Consider the following 24726-nt stretch of genomic DNA (forward strand, 5'->3'; position numbering starts at 1 on the left):
GCAGACTGTCACACAGATCGAAACACCAACTCCCTTCCTTCAGTCCAGAGAGGACTGATTGTATCACTTCTTCAGATTGGTGAAGTGTGAGTGGAGTGCACACTGTTTGGAGACTGTTGAAATATTTGTAAGCAGCAAAAATTGAAACAATGCTAGAAAATGAAATTTCTTATGCTCACTGAGGTTACTAGGGTGAGTGACTGGAGAGATGTGGAATAAACAAGAGGTTCTTTGTGTGAGTCACTTCAATAAGATGGAGAGAAAAAAAACAAGTCATGCTTACTTTGAACTGACAGTGTGTGCGTGTGTTTACTGTTGACTACCCAGAAAACCCATGGGAATATGTGCAGAGCCAATCTTGCCGGACCACCTTGAGTGCAGACACATTGCCAATTGAAGACTCCCAATCCAGCAGTTAAAACGATAAGCGTCAGGAATTCTCAACATAATCCGCAAGGTTGAATTAAGATCAAACTGCACAACGGCAATCAATCAGCCTGAAATAAATGCGCCAGAATCCTTGAAATTCCTATAAATCTCATCACCAAGGCATGACAATTTCACAGCTCTTAATTGCTTCTAGCATTGAAGGCTCATATTTCAGAAATGTGAACACTTATTATCCCTGTTCCTGAGATCAGGGTTGCCAGTTGAACAAACATGTCCAGATAAAATTCTCTCTCAAAACCCGCCCACAAGGTCTGAAAACTACATTTATTTTTTGCCGCAGCAAGAGAGGAGTTGCCACATTTATCCAATAAACCCTTTTTCTATAATATTATCAAGCGAATTAAGGAACATCAACGTAACTTGTAACAATATAATGCTAAAAATGTGGTTTTCCATCAATATAATAGAGAGAAAGGAATTTCTCTATATGTTGCAAGAGAAATTATAATTTGTCCTTATTTAAACTCGCCAGATAATTTTCCATCAACGGATGTCGATTTAACTCTTGACTGTTATGACTGTAAATAAGTCCCTTTTGCACATGTGCATAAGAAAATCCGATAGGAGAGTTTGAGTGACAAAGGTTGGTCAGAGGATCTCGAAATCTCTGCGCAAGAAACTTGGACGACCTTCAAAAACCAATGTTAGGCTATTTTCTGGCAACTGTGCCTTATTATGTGCCAGATGTTATGACTACAAACTGTTACAAATGGCCTATTTGCAAGATTGACATGTCATTTCAATAGGCATAGGCTACTGACTAATAGAGTGCCTTGCGAAAGTATTCGGCCCCCTTGAACTTTGCGACCTTTTGCCACATTTCAGGCTTCAAACATAAAGATATAAAACTGTATTTTTTTTGTGAAGAATCAACAACAAGTGGGACACAATCATGAAGTGGAACGACATTTATTGGATATTTCAAACTTTTTTAACAAATCAAAAACTGAAAAATTGGGCGTGCAAAATTATTCAGCCCCTTTACTTTCAGTGCAGCAAACTCTCTCCAGAAGTTCAGTGAGGATCTCTGAATGATCCAATGTTGACCTAAATGACTAATGATGATAAATACAATCCACCTGTGTGTAATCAAGTCTCCGTATAAATGCACCTGCACTGTGATAGTCTCAGAGGTCCGTTAAAAGCGCAGAGAGCATCATGAAGAACAAGGAACACACCAGGCAGGTCCGAGATACTGTTGTGAAGAACTTTAAAGCCGGATTTGGATACAAAAAGATTTCCCAAGCTTTAAACATCCCAAGGAGCACTGTGCAAGCGATAATATTGAAATGGAAGGAGTATCAGACCACTGCAAATCTACCAAGACCTGGCCGTCCCTCTAAACTTTCAGCTCATACAAGGAGAAGACTGATCAGAGATGCAGCCAAGAGGCCCATGATCACTCTGGATGAACTGCAAAGATCTACAGCTGAGGTGGGAGACTCTGTCCATAGGACAACAATCAGTCGTATATTGCACAAATCTGGCCTTTATGGAAGAGTGGCAAGAAGAAAGCCATTTCTTAAAGATATCCATAAAAAGTGTCGTTTAAAGTTTGCCACAAGCCACCTGGGAGACACACCAAACATGTGGAAGAAGGTGCTCTGGTCAGATGAAACCAAAATTGAACTTTTTGGCAACAATGCAAAACGTTATGTTTGGCGTAAAAGCAATACAGCTCATCACCCTGAACACACCATCCCCACTGTCAAACATGGTGGTGGCAGCATCATGGTTTGGGCCTGCTTTTCTTCAGCAGGGACAGGGAAGATGGTAAAAATTGATGGGAAGATGGATGGAGCCAAATACAGGACCATTCTGGAAGAAAACCTGATGGAGTCTGCAAAAGACCTGAGACTGGGACGGAGATTTGTCTTCCAACAAGACAATGATCCAAAACATAAAGCAAAATCTACAATGGAATGGTTCAAAAATAAACATATCCAGGTGTTAGAATGGCCAAGTCAAAGTCCATACCTGAATCCAATCGAGAATCTGTGGAAAGAACTGAAAACTGCTGTTCACAAAAGCTCTCCATCCAACCTCACTGAGCTCGTGCTGTTTTGCAAGGAGGAATGGGAAAAAATTTCAGTCTCTCGATGTGCAAAACTGATAGAGACATACCCCAAGCGACTTACAGCTGTAATCGCAGCAAAAGGTGGCGCTACAAAGTATTAACTTAAGGGGCTGAATAATTTTGCACGCCCAATTTTTCAGTTTTGGATTTGTTAAAAAAGTTTGAAATATCCAATAAATGTCGTTCCACTTCATGATTGTGTCCCACTTGTTGTTGATTTTTCACAAAAAAATAGAGTTTTATATCTTTATGTTTGAAGCCTGAAATGTGGCAAAAGGTTGCAAAGTTCAAGGGGGCCGAATACTTTCGCAAGGCACTGTATCTGGGTTTATGATTGTAATTCACTTTGCCATGGTTTGCTGAGCTAGATGCAGGTAGCCTATAGCCCCTGATATGCCTGCATCTAATTTAAGAGCCTTCAGTAGCCGTTAGGGATGATGCGAATTTTCGCAGCTTTTTGTAAAAAATCGCGCATCATTTCAACGTCCTGCTACTCATGCCAGGAATATAATATATGCATATGATAAGTATGTGTGTATAGAAAACACTCTGAAGTCTCTAAAACTGGTTAAAACGTGTCTGTGGCTATAACAGAACGTGTTTAGGAGTAAAAATCCCAGGGAAAACTGTTCACCAAAAACACAAAAAAAATATTAATCTGCCAGTCAATGTATTGTCTAAGGCGATAGAAAATAGATGAGGTTCCGATTACAATGCCTACAGCTTCCACACGATGTCGCCAGTACTGGCATTTCATGGCTGGTTTATCCTTGGTGAGATGACGTATAGGCACTTCCTGTCTTGGGGTGCACCGGAGGAAGTTATGAAAGTGAAAATATGGACGATGATTTCAAGACTTGCTGCTATCGAATACAGATCGCCCCGTGATCAATTTGATCGATTATTAACGTTTATTAATACCTAAAGTTGGTTTACAAAAGTAGTTTGAAGTGATTTGTAAAAGTTTATAGGCAACTTTTTTAATTTTAAAAAGTGACGTTGGGTCTTGTAAAGGTGCATTTTCCTGGATCAGACCGGCCTTCATAAAATGACATTTTGGGGATACAATGACTGATTTAATCGGGAAAAAGACCCAATTGTGATGTTTATGGGACATATAGGAGTGCCAACAAAGAAGCTCGTCAAAGGTAATGAATGTTTTATATTTTATTTCTGCGTTTTGTGTAGCGCCGGCTACCGCAAAATCTTTTGTTTAGGTCTCGTTCAGGTATTTTGGGGGGGTGCATGCTATCAGATAATAGCTTCTCATGCTTTCGCCGAAAAGCATTTTACAAATCGGACATGTTGGCTAGATTCACAACGAGTGTAGCTTTAATTGAGTATCTTGCGTGTGTGTTTTAATGAAAGTTTGAGTTTTATTGAGTACTATAGGTGGCGCTCTGAAATTTCCGCTGATTTGGTTCCTGTCCAGGAACCAAATCCGTAACAGGCTAGGCAAGATGTGTTGCAAGATGCAAGCTGAATGGTTTAGCAGCTTGCTTAGTTCAAATTGACAGACATTTATGCAACATGTATAGCGAGGTGATTGAGATAAGAAGTGCTCATTTCCCCAATAGCTTGCTCTAATGGGCTACTGAGGATGGGGTCGTAATTTCAAATCACTGAATTAAATATCAATAATATGAACTGAATTTGCTTGTCAACAAATGGCCAGTGTTTTTTTCCCCCCATAAAAGTGGTTCCATCCGGTTTTCCCTCCCTCCCTCCCCACTCACTCACTCACTCATTCAATCAACCTGCCTCACTGCAGGTCACAGTGAAACCGTTTTTTCTCCAATCCCATGACGGCCGAGGTGTAATTTAGAAGTAGCTCAAAAACTCACAATTCGCGACTAATACATTCACCAGCAACATCGTTTTCAAAGTAGCCCAGTTTGGCGAGAAACTGGCAGACATGGCAACATGCTGCTTCACGTACACCACAACTAAATAAATTGACCCGGCATCAGTCCACCACCTTAACCCTAATGAGGTTGAATCCCAAATAGCACCCTACGCGTTATAGTGCACTACTTTGACCAGGGGCCATAGAGTAGCGCACTATATAGGGAATAGGGTGTCATTTGGGATGCATCCTGAGACTTATCTGAGGTGCTTTTCAGGCTTTATGTAGCTGAACATCACCACCATTCAGAGAGGATGTTTAAGCAGGTTCAGGGAGGAGAGGGTTGTATTGTAGCTGAACATCACCGCCATTCAGAGAGGATGTTTAAGCAGGTTCAGGGAGGAGAGGGTTGTAATTGTAGCTGAACATCACCACCATTCAGAGGATGTTTAAGCAGGCCCAGGGAGGAGAGGGTTGTATTGTAGCTGAACATCACCACCATTCAGAGGATGTTTAAGCAGGCCCAGGGAGGAGAGGGTTGTATTGTAGCTGAACATCACCACCATTCAGAGGATGTTTAAGCAGGCCCAGGGAGGAGAGGGTTGTATTGTAGCTGAACATCACCACCATTCAGAGGATGTTTAAGCAGGTCCAGGGAGGAGAGGGTTGTATTGTAGCTGAATGTCACCACCATTCAGAGGATGTTTAAGCAGGCCCAGGGAGGAGAGGGTTGTAATTGTAGCTGAACGTCACCACCATTCAGAGGATGTTTAAGCAGGCCCAGGGAGGAGAGGGTTGTATTGTAGCTGAACATCACCACCATTCAGAGAGGATGTTTAAGCAGGTCCAGGGAGGAGAGGGTTGTAATTGTTTTTATCATCAATGATCTTTATTCAGCACCTGCCTGTTAATTGTGTCTTACAGACACACACAATTCACATATTGAACTTTGGCTCTTGGCTAAACAGGCAAACATCTGGGGGTCCTGTGTGCCTTAGTTGGTAGAGCTTGGCACTTCAAAAGTCAAGGTTGTAGGGTAACCAATATGAAAACGTATGTAAGACCTAAAGAAAGGTATGCTAAACAGCATATATAATTATATATTAAAACTGTATGAGATGAAATAACAACCAAGCAGAGAAAAAGCAGCACAGCATTTCTGAATTAAATATTGCTCTTCTCTGACAACCTCCTCTCACATTCATAGAAAAGACCTTGCCACAAATGGAGGTTGTACATCTGCTAGCCACATGCATGGCCCTGAACACGTTGTGCTATTACCACTCAGTGAGCTTTCAAAAAATAATTTTCATCTCCACCAACAATAGAAGAACCAAGCCCTGTTGTTGGTGTACTGATAGAGCTGTACTACGCATTGTGTGATAAGACGTCTCATCTGGTGTGAAGGGCTCAATCTCCTCCAGCAATAGATCCAACAACAAATAAATCAACATCAGTTTGACTGACTGACTTGCATATATTCAATGTCTTGCATCCATTTCCCTTCCATTCCTTATTTTGCTTCCCTTCCAACTGGGAAACTACGACTGGGCCCTCCTCATGATGCTACTCAGTCGTGCATGAATGCACAAGCACGACTCACTCCCGATTTATATTTTTAAAAAGAGCATCAATGAGAGCATTTACCATGGCTTCAACCCACAAGGGCTCATTTATAATGCACTTTGTAGTGCAGGCCAGGGGAAAAAGATAAGCAAAAAACCATTGAGCTGACTTGTTTCATCTCCTGTACAATAAAGTGATTTTCAGATGCACTAAAGATGGAGGAATGCTGTAAGAAGTGGTTGGAGGAAAGGCCGTGGGCAGGAAGGTAGTGGTTCCCCCACAGGCAAGCCGCTGCAAATTGAAGGTGGCCTGGTTGGGCTCTCAGGAGATAATGAGCAGCTCTCATTCATCTCAACACAAGGGCTGTGTCCCAGATGGCATCCTATTCCATTTAGTACACTTTTGACCATAGCCCTATTACTTACAGCACACAGAAAGTATTCAGACCACTTGACTTTTCCACATTTTCGAAAATGGATTAAATCAACTTTTTTCCTTCAATTTACACATAATAACCCATAATGACAAAGCAAAAACAGCTTTTTAGAAATGTTTGCACATTTATATAACATAAAAAAACTGAAATATCACATTTACATAAGTATTCAAATCCTTTACTCAGTACTTTGTTGAAGCACCTTTCGCGGCGATTTCAGCCTAGAGTCTTCTTGGGTATGACGCTACAAATTTGACACAGCTGTATTTGGGAAGTTTCTCCCATTCTTCTCTGCAGATCCTCTCAAGCTCTGTCAGGTTGGATGGGGAGTGTCGCAGCACAGCTATTTTCAGGTCTCTCCGAGATGTTCAATTGGGTTCAAGTCCAGGCTCTGGCTGGGCCACACAAAAACATTCAGAGACTTGTCCCGAGGCCACCCCTGCGTTGTCTTGACTGTGTGCTTTGGGGGGTTGCCCTGTTGGAAGGTGAACCTTCGCTCTGGAGCAGGTTTTCAGCAAGGATCCCTCTATAATTTGCTCCGTTAATCGTTTCCTCAATCCTGACTAGTCTCCCAGTCCCTGCCGCTGAAAAACATCCCCACAGCATGATGCTGCCACCACCACGCTTTACCGTAGGGATGGTGCAGGGTTTCCTCCAGATGTGAAGCTTGGCATTCAGGCCAAAGAGTTCAATCTTGGTTTCAACAGACCAGAGAATCTTGTTTCTCATGGTCTGAGAGTCCTTTCGATGCCTTTTGGCAAACTACAAAATGGGCTGTCATGTGCCTTTTACACAAAGGCCTGCAGAGATGGTTGTCCTTCTGGAATGCACACCATGTGATTATCTGAGGACAGTGCCCGCATACAAAAGCATGAAAAACATTTCAACCAGGCAGATGCGCCACGAAAGTCAGAAATGGCGATATAATAAATGCGTTACCGGTGATGATTTTCTTCTGTTGGCACTCCAAAAGATCCCAGATACATCACAAATGGTCCTTTTGTTCGATAATGTACTTCTTTATATCCACAAAAACTCAGTTCCCCTCCATCAAAATGCATACAAAATGAATCCCAAACGTTACTAATAAACTTTTCCAAACAAGTCAAACAACGTTCATAATCAAACCATATTTACGTATTACAGTACCTAAACGATCAAATTTAAGACGGAGAATCGTTATGGTCTTTACCGGAGAAAATACGAAAGAACGCACTCTCTTTCACACGCTTGGAAACACTACAGCCAAAATGGGAGCCACCTAGAAAACAAAATTTTCTGGCTCATTTTTCCAAAAGCCAGCAGGAACGGAAATCTGGGAGGATTTCGCCTTATAATAAAATTGACAGCCATTGAAAACAGTGAAAATAAATGTTGTCCTCTGGGTTTCGCCTGCCATATCAGTTATGTTATACTCCGACATAATTTTAAGAGTTTTAGAAACTTTAGAGTGTTTTCTATCCAAATCTATTGATTATATACACATATCCTAGCTTCTGGCCTGTGTAACAGGCAGATTACTTTGGGCACGCTTTTCATCCGGACGTGAAAATACTGCCACCTACCCAAGAGAGGTTAATGGTTGGGTGTCCAGACGGAAGCCAAAAGTTACCTAAAGGACTCTCAGACCATGTGGACAAGATTCTCTGGTCTGATGAAATCGAGATTGAACTCTTTGGCCTGAATGCCAAGCGTCACATCTGGCAGAATCCTGGCGCACACACACACGCACACACAATAAAACATGTTTAATCAACTGCTTAGAGCATAAGGGACTGGAAATTCAGAAAACGTAATAAACTTTGAAGTGATACTCCTCTCTTATTCTGCTTTAGAGCTGAAACAACACAATTACTCCATATGTCTAGCAAAGAAAGACTCTTCTGTCAGAACAGCCATTTTACTGGAGAAATAACAGGCTGTGTTCTGCCCTGGTGTCTCTTAACTATGGTTCCAAAGGGTCGGAAACTTTTCGGTAAATTTCCCATGGGAAGTTAAGCCCTGGAATTTGGGCAATTTTGCTTAAATTCATTTAAAAAAAGTTAGCTTATAACAGGGAACATTTTTTGTGGGATACACAAGGCAATTCTAGGTCGTGTGGCATATGTTGGTTAAACCATCCCCAATTCAATGGCATTGCAACTAATCAAATCAAATGTATTTATATAGCCCTTCTTACATCAGCTGATACAGTGGGGCAAAAAAGTATTTAGTCAGCCACCAATTGTGCAAGTTCTCCCACTTAAAAAGATGAGAGAGTCGCGCACCAGCGATTCCTGTGGCGGGCCGGGCGCAGTGCGCGCTAACCAAGGTTGCCAGGTGCACTGTGTTTCCTCCGTCAAATTGGTGCGGCTGGCTTCCGCGTTGGATGGCGCTGTGTTAAGAAGCAGTGCGGCTTGGTTGGGTTGTGTATCGGAGGACGCATGACTTTCAACCTTCGTCTCTCCCGAGCCCGTACGGGAGTTGTAGCGATGAGACAAGATAGTAGCTACTAAAACAATTGGATACCACGAAATTGGGGAGAAAAAATCTTACAAAATCTTTGGAGGAAGTTGAAAGTCCGTGTTGCCCAGCAACAGCCCCAAAACATCACTGCTCTAGAGGAGATCTGCATGGAGGAATGGGCCAAAATACCAGCAATAGTGTGTGAAAACCTTGTGAAGACTTACAGAAAACATTTGACCTCTGTCAATGCCAACAAAGGGTATATAACAAAGTATTGAGATAAACTTTTGTTATTGACCAAATACTTATTTTCCACCATAATTTGCAAATAAATTCATTAAAAATCCTACAATGTGATTTTCTGGAGAATTTTTTTCTCTCATTTTGTCTGTCATAGTTGAAGTGTACCTATGATGAAAATTACAGGCCTCTCTCATCTTTATAAGTGGGAGAACTTGCATAATTGGTGGCTGACTAAATACTTTTTTGCCCCACTGTAACCCATCCCACTTTGCCAAAGCACAGCCCCCACACCACTAGAGGGATATCTTCAACCACCAACTTACCATCCTGAGACAAGGCAGAGTATAGCCCACAAATATCTCCTCCATGGCACAACCCAAGGGGGGCGCCAACCCAGACAGGAAGACCAGGTCATGCAACTCTGCATGCACAAGGCATTATTCCATCACGTGTTGCTCATGACAATAAATGCCAACCTGTATAAGAGTGGGTCACACACACAGTGCACCAGAAGGTATACAGTGCATTCTGAAAATATTCAGACCCCTTCACTTTTAACAAATTTTTGTGTTACAGCCTTTTTTTTTTTAAATGTTCATCAATCTTCCGACAAAACCCCATAATGCTAAAGCAAAAACATGTTAAGACATTTTTGCAATTTATAAAAAAGAAGTGAAATATCACATTTACAAAAGTATTCTGCCCATTTACATTTGGCAGCGAATACAGCCTGGAGTCTTCTTGGGTATGACGCTACAAGCTTGGCACACCTGTATTTGGGGAATTTCTCCTATTTCTCTCTGCAGATCCTCAAGTTCTGTCAGGGGTCATGGACATTTTAAAAGAGACTGTAGATTCTTCAAACAACTTTATAATAAGATTTGCAAAAATAGAGTAGAGTTAAATGCCCAACAAACAGAGTTGGCTCTCAGCTTTTATAGAAATGTCCAACTTCTGTCTATGTGGCAGTTAACAGGTGTGAGTGAGAACAGGTTGGGACTTTTGGGGGCATTCACAGTAAGTAGCCCTGCACAAGCCGGAGTGGCTCATAGGAACATTTCTGTAGCGTGATGCAGCTTGATGTACAAGTACACCTTCTGGACTCTAGTCTATTGCAAGGCTTTACTGCTAATCCATCTCCTAATGCTGAGTGTCAAGCAGAGAGGCATCGGGTCCCATTTTTACATTCTTTGGTGCGACTCTGCCAGGGATCGAACTCACAACCCACCACAAGGCCACTGAGTTGGTGGGGCATTCACCGCCTCCTACTAAAAATGCACCCTACCGACTGCTTGGGAAACGACCCAGAAATTTGGGATAGGTTTTGCTAGATAATCTGCCTAAAAAATAAAAATGAGGAAACAAGTTATCTAATGCCATCATTCCATGGTGTTGTGCTATCAGTGGGTTTGAGACTGAACCTACGTCCCAAATGGCACCCTATATAGTGCACTACTTCCGACCAGAGCCATATGTGCTCCAGTCCAAGATGCCACTCTATTTAGTGAACAATTTGTAACGCAGTTTGAGAAGCTAGATCAAATACCCATGATTTCTTATCAAATATCTCTCCTTTCTGGTGATTTAAGCAAATTTGCAAAGCAACATTTTAAGCAGAAGTCGGTCAACAAAGAAACGTCCCTTTTTCAGGACCATGTCTTTCAAAGATAATTCGTAAAAATTCAAATAACTTCACAGATCTTCATTGTAAAGCGTTTAAACACCGTTTCCCATGCTTGTTCAATGAACCATAAACAATTAATGAACATGCATGCACCTGTAGAACGGTCGTTAAGACACCAACGGCTTACAGACGGTAGGCCTTTCTACTGACTCAAAAAACACCAAAAGAAAGATGCCCAGGGTCCCTGCTCATCTGAGTGAACGTGCCTCAGGCATGCTGCAAGGAGGCATGAGGACTGCAGATGTGGCCAGGGCAATAAATTGCAATATCCGTACTGTGAGATGCCTAAGACAGCACTACAGGGAGACAGGACGGACAACTGATCGTCCTCACAGTGGCAGACCACGTGTAAAACCTGCACAGGATCGGTACATCCGAACATCACACCTGCGGGACAGGTACAGGATGGCAACAACTGCCCGAGTTACACCAGGAACACACAATCTCTCCATCAGTGCTCAGACTGTCCACAATAGGCTGAGAAAGGCTGGAATGAGGGCATGTAAGCCTGTTGTAAGGTAGGTCCTCACCAGACATCACCGGCAATAACGTCACCTATGGGCACAAACCCACCGTCGCTGGACCAGACAGGACTGGCAAAAAGTGCTCTACCACTGATGAGTCGCGGTTGTGTCTCACCAGGGGTGATGGTCGGATTCGCGTTTATCGTCGAAGAAATGAGCATTACACCGAGGCCTGTACTCTGGAGCGGGATCGATTTGGAGGTGGAGAGTTCGTCATGGGCTGGGGCGGTGTGTCACAGCACCATCGAACTGAGCTTGTTATCATTGCAGGCAATCTCAACGCTGTGCGTTACAGGGAAGACAACCCCCTCTCTCATGTGGTACCCTACCTGCTGGCTCATCCTGACATGACCCTCCAGCATGACAATGCCATCAGCCATACTGCTCGTTCTGTGCGTGATTTCCTGCAAGACAGGAATGTCAGTGTTCTGCCATGGCCAGCGAAGAGCCTGGATCTCAATCCCATTGACCATGTCTGGGACCTGTTGGATCGGAGAGTGAGGGCTAGAGCCCCCCTCCCCCAGAAATCCAGGAACTTGCAGGTGCCTTGGTGGAAGAATGGGGGAACATCTCACAGCAAGAACTGGCAAATCTGGTGCAGTCCATGAGGAGATGCACTGCAGTTCTTAATGCAGCTGGTGGCCACACCAGATACGGACTGTTACTTTTGACCCCTCCACCCCCCTTTGTTCAGGGACACATTTCTGTTCGTCAAATCTGTGCAACCTGTTCAGTTTGTCTCAGTTGTTGAATCTGATGTTTATACAAATATTTACACATGTTAAGTTTGCTGAAAATAAATGTTGACAGTGAGAGGACTGTCATGATGTTGGCCTGGGGGATAGGTTTATGACCATCATAAATACCTTTTCCCCCCTTTTCTCTTCTCTAACCTACTGAGGTTACATTTAAAAACCCCTTGGTTAACATAGAGATTCTGGGAATATCAGTATGTGGGGGAAATGAACTATATTCTGGTAATCCAAACAATTGAACATATGCAGTGGTACTTAATGAATATGATGTCAGTTTGGTTGTCAACTGAGACATTCTCATCAATGATAAGATGACATAAACTCCACAGTGGAAGGTCTATACATCAGAGTTATCAGATTCACATGGAATTGTTGTTCAATTTAAATGTTTGAATCTGAAATGATTTGTGATGGGATGAAATGTGATTTTAGCTTCTAAAATGTGAGATTTGGATTTTTATAAGACAGGGCTGCTCAATCAGTGGCCCTCCCCTGTGAAGGGACAAAGGCTATAAAACTTTTCAAACACACCCTCCTCTTCCTTCCTATATAAGCTCTTCAAATCAAATCAAATTTTATTTGTCACATACACATGGTTAGCAGATGTTAATGCGAGTGTAGCGAAATGCTTGTGCTTCTAGTTCCGACAATGCAGTAATAACGAACAAGTAATCTAACTAACAATTCCAAAAAAACTACTGTCTTATACACAGTGTAAGGGGATAAGGAATATGTACATAAGGATATATGAATGAGTGATGGTACAAAGCAGCATAGGCAAGATACAGTAGATGATATCGAGTACAGTATAACATATGAGATGAGTATGTAAACAAAGTGGCATAGTTAAAGTGGCTAGTGATACATGTATTACATAAGGATGCAGTCGATGATATAGAGTACAGTCATCGACTGCATCCTTATGTAATACATGTATCACTAGCCACTTTAACTATGCCACTTTGTTTACATACTCATCTCATCTTGACTACAACATAACTTTCTGTTCCGTGGATGTGAGGATGACGATCCCATGTCAGAATGGTTCAGGAAAAAACTACAGAACGAAGCCAACATCAGCATGAGCTTTGGTGTCGAATGGTATGAACTTTGAACTCTTATTCACGTCAGAAGTGATACCTCCTAGCCGTTGAGTTAGCGACCGCAGCTGCAAACGCAGGTTAGGAAGGTATCCCATCTACCACACAACGACGTTACTACAACTTATCCAAGTGACCACCAGAGACATTCTTCAAAGGACAGAGGACTCGGTTTGGCAACACGGCCTTCCACCTACCACCAACCTACTGAAGCGCAGCTCAGAGTAAATATTTTTAGCATTTTCCTTTTCCAAATGGGTGGTAATTTAGAATGCATAAGATACTGTATTTACGATAGCACAGCTTCTTCCCTTTGTTTCCCAGTCTCCCGCTCTTTCACTCAAACCCCGCCCCTTTTCCTTTGTGTAACAAGCTGTCATATCTGTTCCGCCTGCTAGGAACGTAAAGAATTATCCAGGTATAATTAATTCTTTGTATATGTTATTCTGTGTGATTAGTTAGGTATTTAGTAAATAAATAATTAAACCCAATTTTGTATTGCTGATTCAACTTGTTAGCCAGGATTCTTGCAGATAACCAAGAATTTACAACTTTCAGAATATGAGACTGAAGTAAGATGACGATTAATGTTGACTGCTATTGATGTAAAATATTGCTAAATCTTTAAGAGTTTATTCAGAAGATAACAGCTCTATAAATATTCTTTCATGGTGCCCGACTCTCTAGTTAATTACATTTACCTGATTAGCTCAATCAGGTGATATTAATTACGGAGAAAGTATTTTATAGAACAGCATGTCATAGCAATTAATCGATTGGTCAACAATAGGGATTCTTCAATCAAGTCTGTTGTCATTCAATGAGACAACTCATTTTAATGCACATTTCTTCATTGAGAAATACTGCACCAAACATCGTAGATGTAATAAAGATCTCTTGAGTTATCTTAGATTAATTCTGACTATTTTAAGGAAGTGTATACTGAATACGGTGTCTTGTTTTTCAAGTGAATGTCTTTTAAGGGAGTGTGCGAGTCGCCAGCCGAACTGAAGCATGCTGATGCCTTTAGAGTGAATCTAACCGTGGAAGTGCGCTGCTAGAGTGACAGGGGCTTTGTGTGTGGGAAGCAGCTACAAAAGAGCGAGACGACAAACAGATTATACTAAAAACAGATGTTACACGCAGCTGAGGGGCAGTTCAAAATATTGCATGCTTCTGTGATATGGATATTACACATGTCAATATTGAAATTTTGATGTGAATTTGATTAATTGTGCAGACACGGCATCTCTCCTTGGCTACGGCCCATTTCCCCAGGCCTTTCACTTTTCTCAGGCAGTCTCACCCCTTTCTCTCCTTCCTCCGTTTTCCCGGGACCGACCCAGAGGAGGGTCCCCAACTGAGACGACTACTGACCAATCACGTTGGGGGGAGGGGGGCCAGGCATGTCCACAATGACGGAAGAGCTCTTTGAGGTGTCGCCTTTGCAGATCCCAGGTGCGCGGGCCTGAGCAAACGCAGCCACCGCCGCCTCAATACTGACCCATATCAAGATGAAGGAAACACACAGAATCACAACATCAGTCAGGCCCTCTGGCCTAACAGAAGATCCCTCTAGAGACAGGAGTTAATTGATATCCATCAGTGGACTACACTGTCTCAGCTCATCAATCATCTTTGACCAATGGACAACCCTGTCAAAAATCATTCAACAACATCTGATCACGTCGCTGCTTAGTTATTGTACGTCCGCTGACTGATTCTGTGGCTGACAGTGTGAGAAAGGAAAGATGAACCACATGTGATATTGTCATCCAGAACCAGAAGTGATGCACATCTCAGAATTTGTCTGAGTGCTGTGGGATTATTAAACCAGAGGAAATGGGGGTTAGAGGGGAATTGAGGAGGTCCATCCTCATCCTGTCTATACCTCCAACTCTAAGCCCAAGGGAATTCACAGATTCTGCTAAACATTTCTAGATCCAGTCACTCTCTGCCCAAACACACATTCACCCGCTGCAGTAAATTATTCAGCACCTCTGGAGTCGGCTCTTCACCACAAGCTCCGTCTTTCCCTAAGCGTGACTTCATTGATAGACAGCATCCCTCCTTATGACATCACACATATAGAACACAGAGCCCTTCATGCAGATTATATGTTGGATACATTCTTCATTCCCTACATCTTTAAAAATGTATATTCAATCTCAGGTTACAAAATGTATTGGTCAAAATCGGCACCAATTCAGCTGAATGAGGAATACTCTGTCCTGACATCCCAATAGTAATCCCAATCCCAATTTCAAATACCTAGGTATTGACAACATATCACCACCACTACCAATTTCAATAGTGTTTATAAACAAATAGTCAGACCTGCAAAGATGGTCTCAATGCAAAAATTCTAACTCTTTTCAGACATGTATTTCCATCGTTAAGATGAACATACTTCCACAGATAAACTTTTACAGCTCTATGATTCCCGTTTCACCACCAATGGGATATCGGAAGAAACTGCATACTTTGATCTCCAAATTAATATGGATCAAACTGTCCACTTTAAAGAGACAGCAGTGTTCTGGAGGTCAAAAACCTCCCAAATCTTAAATTATATTTTTGGGCCTTTATGCTAAGACCACTACGTGAATGATCAGTTTCTGAAGGAAATTGCAGAACGGCGCCAAGTTCTGTATCCAATTTTCAAAGAAAATAGATTAAAAGCGAAACGAGTAGCTCTCGTCGTTGATAAACTATATATTGATAACCAGTTGTTCAGAGACACAAAGACTACTCCATGGTTATTTTAAAAATTACAAAGTTCTCATAGATGAGGAAAATAAACACAATTCTAGCCCGGTTATAGATTGTAACAATACAATAAAAAATATAGCTTTTCTATATATCTTCACATATAACTAATTGAACACACAAGCACTAATTCAACATAGTGAAGATAAAAACTAAGTAAACAGAAGGCACAGTATGTGTGGTGTGTGTTTATTTTTATTTGTTATGTTTGGAAAGTTGAGTGAGTGAGTAATGAAATGGTTGACTATCCCAGAGCCAATGTATTGCTGTGGGCCGGGGTATGAGAGAGCTTTCAATGTTGTTCAGATGATGGATATACTTTTATAATGAATTATACGTCTTGTTTATTTATTGTCCTATCATGGTGGAACAGTTTTAAAATAGATGATACATTTGATTTGTTATTGTCCTAGTATGGGGAACTACATTTTTAAAATAAATTATATCGAATTATTTATGTATGATCCTATTTTAATGGTACGGCCCATGACCCTATACCCTAGACACCCACCTGAATGACCCAGATACTAAGGAGAAGGCCCTAACTGTTTTATGTGCAAGCTATAAGCAATCTGTATGCAGCCAAAATGATGGTCAGAGACCAAGAGCAGCACTGCCCCCTCAAGATTCTGAGCCTGCTTGGCAGGGTTGGTCCTGCAAAGCCAAAGCCCCCTAAAGGGAGAGCATACTACACAAGGAAATTCTCAAAGCTGCTAATGAGAACCTTGATGACCTTGTACCTAGCCGGTGGGGATTCCGGTGGGGTGCCCCCACCCAGGCAGTGGCAGTGCTGGCAACACTAGCTGCAGTAACCCATGGGGAGGGGGTCACACTCGGACATTCAGAGAGGGGGTATATTATTGTGACCCTAATGGCACAGAATCAAAGTCGGACTGCATGGAGATGCTTGGGAATATGGTCAATACGGGTGACCGTATTGTGGTGGTTTCAGGGAAAAGGTGTACATTTGACCTCCATCATTTAGGATGTGACAATGGTAAATAAAATCTCTCAATTTTTGCCTATTTTTTTGTGTGGCCTTGCAGGCCTTCTCATGCAGCTGCAACTGCAAGTGCATTTGTAAATCAAGACCTATCTTGAGTTGCGCTCTGGGGTGGTGTAATTGTTGAGTAAGTGAGCTTATGGTTGTGTGGGGGTATGGGTTGAGTGTGTGTGGGTGTATGTGTGTATCCCACAACTATTGCGAAGGAGTAAAAGATGTTAGGGACAATACAGGATGATCCACAGCTATATATAATACAAATTGAGGTGAGGGTGATGGAAATGCATTTGGCAGTTAATCTACTTCAATTCAGTAAATGGCACTGTGTGCTCTTTTCAAAGGATGGATCCCAGTCGGTTATGGGATACAGGGGGTTGAGGGTGGTCTGCCGGGCATTTGGATGACAACCCAACTCGGGATGAGGAGGGCTTTTAGCGGGTTGAATAGTAGGGAACAATTGGAGGTTTACTTAGTAGAAATGCAAAGATCATGGTACAGCTATATAGATACTCAATCATCATGTTACTTTTTAATGGTACGTTTACAAACATATATTTTGATAAAAATAATTGAAAGTTGTGTCTCAATATGATAGGTGGTGAAATAAGTATAGCCAGTTACAATTGTAATGGCCTAGCAGATAATAAGAAAAGACAATAAGTATTTACCTGGCTAAAAGAGAAGGAATATAATATATATAGTTCATTCAACAGTTTTAGATGAAGTTTTGTGGAAAAAGAACTGGGGGAGCGAAATATACTTCTCCCATGGACAAAGAAATTCAAAAGGGGTGATGGTTTTAATTAACAATAATTTTGATCCAAACGTGCAAATTGTCCAAACAGATCCTCAAGGTAGATGGATTATTTTAAATATGTTATTGGACAATAAACATATATGGCTTTTTAACCTATACGGTCCGAATAATGATGATCCAAGCTTCTTTGAAAATGTATATAATAATTTATCAACTCTACAAGCAACACTAGACTAGAATATTATTATCGTGGGAGATTTTAATACGGTCTTAATACGGTCTTAAATAGCTCCTTGGACCGGAAAGGAAATCACACTACAAACTATCACCCTCAGACACTTAAGGAAATCATGAATGTCATGGATATATTGGAATTAGTGGATATATGGAGACTTAAATACCCTGACCTAGTGAGATATACATGGCGGAGGCTTAATCAAGCTAGTCGCCTTGACTACTTTCTTATACCATTCTCTCTGGCACCAAACGTTTAAAAAGTGTTGATGTGGGACAGAATGCGGTCGGATCATCACATAATTGGCATATATATTACTCTTACAGAATTTCCACGTGGGCGAGGATTTTGGAAATTTAATCAAAGCCTACTAGATGATAAATTGTTTAGAACTAGGACAGAAGAATCTATAACTGACTTTTTCAGACAAAACATAGGTACAGCAGATCCACTTACAGTATGGGACACTTTTAAATGTGCCTGCAATTCAGTACTCATCTATAAAACAAAAGCAATTTAGATCAAAAGAGTCCATATTAACAAAGGAAATTGAAGGACTAACAGTACAGTTAGATAGCAATAAAAACAGTACTATAGAGGCACAGAATAAGTTAGAGGAAAAACAAAAAGAAATGGAGGAACTTATTCAAGAAAGATCCAGTGTAATAGATTATAATAATAAAGCAAACTGGATGGAATATGGGGAAAAATGCACCAAATTCTTTTTCAATCTTCAATATAGAAATCCTACCAAAGAAAATCTATTAAAACTTGTTACAAATGATGGAGTCACGCATGATTCACCAAATGATATTTTGAAAGAGGAAGTAAAGTACTTTAAGAATATGTTTTCATTTCAGACTCCTCCATCTCCACTAACTGAAACTAATTGCATGGATTTGTTTTCCTAATAATAATGTAAAATTAATATCTGTACAGAAAGACTCATGTGAAGGCCAAATTACAGAGGAGAAACTGCTTGAGGCAATTGGGGCCTTTAAGGATGGGAAAACTCCAGGACTGGATGGCATACCAGTGGAAGTATACAAAACTTTTTGGGGTATACTCAAAGGACCATTATTGGCTTGTTTTAACCACTCCTATATAAATGGTAGATTATCAGACACGCAACAAGAAGGTCTGATATCATTATTACTGAAACAGGACCCAAGTGGTATATATAAAGATCCAGTCCATTTAAAAAATTGGAGACCTCTTACACTTCAGTGTTGTGATACAAAAATCCTAGCAAAATGCTTGGCACATAGAATTTAAAAAGTATTGTCAGATATTATTCATCCTAATCAGACAGGTTTTTTACATGGACGATACATTGGAGATAATATAAGACAAGTACTGGAAACACAACACTATGAAATATTGGGGACACCAGGCCTGGTTTTCATAGCTGATTTTGAAAAGGCTTTTGATAAAGTACGACTGGAGTTTATATATAAATGCCTAGAACATTTCAATTTTGGGGAATCTCTTGTAAAATGGGTTAAGGTTGTGTATAGTAAACCTAGGTGTAAAATAGTAAATAATGGCTACATCTCAGAAAGTTTAAAACTATCTAGAGGAGTAAACAAGGTTGTCCACTATCGGCATATCTATTTATTATTGCCATAGAAATGTTAGCTGCTAAGATTAGATCAAACAATAATATTAAGGGATTAGAAATCTAAGGTGTCATTGTACGCTGATAATACCACCATTAGAGTCTCTCCAAGGCCTCTTAGAGGATCTGGATACTTTTGCTATACTCTCTGGATTAAAACCAAATTATGATAAATGTACCATATTACGTATTGGATCACAAAGAAATGCACATTTTACATTACCATGTAGTTTACCAATTAAATGGTCTGACGGAGATGTGGACATACTCGGTATGCAAATCCCAAAAGAAAGAAATGATCTCACTCCAATAAATGTCTATAGACAGTTAGCAAAAATAGATAAGATCTTGCTACCATGGAAAGGAAAATACCTGTCTATTTGTGGAAAAGTTGACCTATTTGCTTGTTTTTAAATTATTTGGAGAAAAAGAAATTCAATTTTATTTGGAATGGCAAGCCAGATAAAATTAAAAGGGCCTATTTAAATAACGAATATGAATTCGGTGGGCAGAATTGATTAAATATTAAAGCATTAGACCTCTCACTAAAGGCATCGGTCATACAAAAGTTATACTTAAATCCAAACTGGTTCTCTAGTCAATTGGTACGAATGTCTCATCCTATATTCAGGAAGGGCCTTTTCCCTCTAGATGAGATCTGCATGGAGGAATGGGCCAAAATACCAGCAACAGTGTCTGAAAACCTTGTGAAGACTTACAGAAGACCTCTGTCATTGCCAACAAAGGGTATATAACAAATTATTGAGATAAACTTTTGTTATTGACCAAATACTTATTTTCCACCATAATTTGCAAATAAATTCATAAAAAATCCTACAATGTGATTTTCTGGATTTTTTCCCCTCATTTTGTCTGTCATAGTTGAAGTGTACCTACGATGAAAATTACAGGCCTCTCTCATCTTTTTACGTGGGAGAACTTGCACAATTGGTGGCTGACTAAATACTTTTTTGCCCCACTGTATATATTTACCCAACAAATATGGGGGATTGGAAATGATGCAGACAATTACATTGGAAGCAACATTCTTTCCGCAATATTAAGCTGATCCACCCCTTAGAAGAGGAAAAAATAAATAAAAAAAGACCACTACATGTGTAGTTGAACCCCAATATCCCAGTGGCCTGGAGCCCCCTGAAAGCGAATTTAGCAAAGCCCTACAGACTCCAACATCTGGCATATTCAATCATCTCTATCAAAAAAGCCAAACTCACCTCTGGCCACATCACCAGGCAAACAATACAATATGGCTTTCAATGGGGAACCATTGCAAATACATCAATCATCATCTCCTCTTGGTGGCCAGACAATATATTTTCCTTCTTGGAGTGAGAAGGGAAATCATACTCGCTCTGACATTGTGGACAGTTGGAGCTTACGTGTGTTCCAAGACTTGAAAAAGCTATACAGTCTGCCTGGTTCTTCATTTTTATTTTATTTGCAGCTTTGTTCTGCTGTACGTGCTTATGGAACTCTCATCCTATTCACAAAATAATGACAGTAAGGGTAAGTAAGGGCAAAGTCTCCAAATTCTATATATTCTTACTCAAACCATCATCACCAATCTACTCAAAATGGAACAAAGATATATACACACACACAAAAGTATGTTGGCACCCCTTCAAATTAGTGGATTTGGCTATTTCAGCCACACCCGTTGCTGAAAGGTGGATAAAATAGAGCACACAGCCATGCAATCTCCATAGACAAACACTGGCAGAGCTCAGTGACTTTTAAAGTGGCACCGTCATAGGATGCCACCTTTCCAACAAGTCAGGTCCTCCATTTTTTTGCCCTGCTAGAGCTGTGCTGACCTCACTACCCTCTGGAGAGCCTTACGGTTGTGGACGGAGCAGTTGCCGTACCAGGAATTGATACAGCCTGACAGGATGCTCTCGATTGTGCATCTGTAAAAGTTTGTGAGTGTTTTCGGTGGCAAGCCAAATTTCTTCAGCCTCTTGAGGTTGAAGAGGCGCTGTTGGAACTTAAAACTTTCCTTCTCCACTTCTGTCCCGTCAATGTGGCTAGGGGGGTGCTCCCTCTGCTGTTTCCTGAAGTCCACAATCATCTTTGTTTTGTTGACGTTGAGTGGGAGGTTACTTTCCTGACACCACACTCCAAGGGCCTTCACCTCCTCCCTGTAGGCTGTCTCGTCGTTGTTGGTAATCAAGCCTACCACTGTAGGGTTGTCTGCAAACTTGATGATTGAGTTGGAGGCGTGCATGGCCAAGCAGTCATGGGTGAACAGAGAGTACAGGAGAGGGCTGAGGACACAGCCTTGCGGGGCCCCAGTGTTGAGTATCAGCGGGGTGAAGATGTTGTTTCCTACCCTCACCACCTGGGGGCGGCCCGTCAGAAAGTCCAGGACCCAGTTGCACAGGGCGGGGTCGAGACCCAGGGTCTCAAGCTTGATGATGAGTTTGGAGGGTACTATGGTGTTAAATGCTGAGATGTAATCGATGAACAGCATTCTTACATAGGTATGCATATTGTCCAGATAGGTTAGGGCAGTGTGATTGCGTCGTCTGTGGACCTATTGGGGCGGTAAGCAAATTGGAGTGGGTCTAGGGTGTCAGGTAGGGTGGAGGTGATATGATCCTTAACTAGTCTCTCAAAGCACTTCATGATGACAGAAGTGAGTGCTACAGGTCGGGCGATAGTCGTTTAGCTCAGTTAACTTAGCTTTCTTGGGAACAGGAACAATGGTGGCCCTCTTGAAGCATGTGGGAACAGCAGACTGGGATAGAGATTGATTGAATGTCCATAAGCACACCAGCCAGCTGGTCTGCGCAAGCTCTGAGGACGCAGCTAGGGATGCCGTCTGGGCCGGCAGCCTTGCGAAGGTTAACAAGTTTAAATGTTTTACTCACGAAGGCCGCGGTGAAGGAGAGCCTGCAGGTTTTGGTAGCGGGCCGTGTCAGTGGCACTGTATTGTCCTCAAAGCAAGCAAAGAAGTTGTTTAATTTGCCTGGGAGCAAGACGGTGTCCACGACGGGGCTGGTTTTCTTTTTGTAATCCGTGATTGACTGCAGACCCTGCCACATACGTCTCGTGTCTGAGCCGTTGAATTGCGTCTCTACTTTGTCTCTATACTGATGCTTAGCTTGTTTGATTGCCTTGCAGAGGAAATAGCTACACTGTTTGTATTCGGTCATGTTGCCCTGATTAAAAGCAGTGGTTTGCGCTTTCAGTTTTGCGCAAATGCTGCCATCAATCCATGGTTTCTGGTTGGGGAAGGTTTTAATAGTCACCATGGGTACAACATCACTGATGCACTTGCTAATAAACTCGCTCACCGTATACATCAATGTTGTTGTCTGAGGCTATCCGGAACATATCCCAGTTCACGTGATTGAAGCAATCTTGAAGCGTGGAATCCGATTGGTCGGAAAAGCGTTGAACAGACCTGAGCACAGGCGTTTCCTGTTTTAGTTTCTGTCAATAGGCTGGGAGCAACAAAATGGACTCATGGTCAGATGTGCCAAAAGGAGGGCAAGGGAGGGCTTTGTATGCGTCACGGTAGTTAAGAGTAGCAATGATCCAGAATGCTGCCAGCCCGCGTCATGCATTTGATATGCTGCTAAAATTCAGGGAGCCTTGTTTTCAGATCAAGAAACCCAAATCACTGGCTACAATTTGGTCCACATGACTTAACATAAATCCATGTGTATAATGTATATTGGTTTGCTATTTTCTGTTCTGGCCTAAAATAATAAAAACTTTAAAATCACAAAAAAATAACCCAGAGTCCATAATTCCAGAGTTGTCAATGAAGTGATTGGTTTTGTATTGGGGCTTATCAGGTGGTTTGGGCAGGCAGAGATAGTTGAAATAGAACCCAATCCAATAAACTACAAGGCTAAAGGAGTCCGCATGCTTCCCAGCCAAAACAGTTTGTGCATAAACCGAAGTCTTCGCCCCTTCGTCGGTGATTGGATAATAATAGGGACCCTTCAACAAAGTCTTTGTAGTCATTCAACGAGAGACTTGTTTTCATGCAAAAAAAAATAATTGAAAAATACTAAACCAAACATCTTAGTTAGACGTAAAATTGCGCGATTAATGAATGACAGATTTCTTGAGTTTTCTTATGTTAATACAGCGTATTGTGAAGAAGTTTATACTAGCTACGGCATCACAAGATGGACAAACAGTACTATTCCCTTTTTTTCTCGTATGCAAGCAGTCTTTTAAGGGACTTTCGTTCGAGTTGGATAGCCTGACGTCTTAAGTCTGCTTCCACTGCAACATGGCTACACCCCCTTAGGGGACAAGATAAGTACATCCTGAACACAGAGGAGTGACACAAAACAAACCACTCTGGGAATTGTGTTGATTGTGTGGTCAATATTGGAACCCATTAAGTGATTTGGCTGGCTGGCGGACGGACAGACAGACAGAGCGTAACAAACACAGTTCCCTGTGGTGCTGCTTGATTGGGATGGCTAGGCCTTACCTCCAATCCATCTTCTCCACCAGGTATGCACAGATCAGAAAGCCTGTCCGATTGAAGCCGTACGTGCAGTGGACACCTGTGGGAGAACAAAGAGAGAGACACTGCTTAAGTCAATCAAGCAAAGTGCCCATCTGTCCCTACTACTACAATTGTGTGTACTTGCAATTGTGCTTCTACATCTGCATTGCTTGCAGTTTTAGGCTGAGTTTCTGTACAAGCACTTTGTGATATCTGCTGATGTAAAAAGGGCTTTATAAATACATTTGATATTCAATGAAATGCAAATGAGACAGTCCAATAACCCTGTCATTTTCCAACCATCTCTCTCTTGCAAAATCAATAGTCCTATCTGTGAAGAGAGGAGGTGGTGGTGGCCTGGCTACGCATAACGCCCACTGAATCCTACTGAGAGAGCCCTTTTGCCGGGTGTTCACTACACGACTTTCAAAATCTTAACCTCGCAGAGCCTCTCACATTAAACGACTGTCTTTCCTGTAGTCTTGCCAACGTAGTGGTGCCACACTAAACAATCTGGCACAGACGAGGTGTCACAAACTACACCATTCTTCACTTGGTCATGAGGAATCTCCATTCCACCACGCTGTCTCGCAAAAACAATGTGATTAGATTGTTAACGTAGCTAGAACGAGCTGTGGTTGAAAGCAGCTTCAAATGTTTTCAGTCAGACATTCATGCTTGCCATAGAGTTGAAATGTTCTAACCATCATTTTGAATTGAATA

At 41.5% G+C, this 24726-nt stretch overlaps 1 protein-coding gene across 7 annotated transcripts in view; it reads right to left on the reverse strand.

The window, feature by feature from the left end:
* Window positions 1-24726, reverse strand: part of LOC109900647 (mRNA-capping enzyme-like) — a 138216-nt gene that overhangs the window by 104729 nt on the left and 8761 nt on the right. For all 7 annotated transcript variants that reach the window (XR_004211890.1, XR_004211891.1, XR_004211889.1 and 4 more), the window contains one exon: window positions 23986-24061. The gene's annotated coding sequence lies outside the window, so the exon portion shown is untranslated. The remainder of the gene's footprint in view (window positions 1-23985; window positions 24062-24726) is intronic.

The sequence above is a fragment of the Oncorhynchus kisutch genome, linkage group LG12, assembly GCF_002021735.2.
Source record: "Oncorhynchus kisutch isolate 150728-3 linkage group LG12, Okis_V2, whole genome shotgun sequence".
NCBI lineage: Eukaryota > Metazoa > Chordata > Actinopteri > Salmoniformes > Salmonidae > Oncorhynchus > Oncorhynchus kisutch.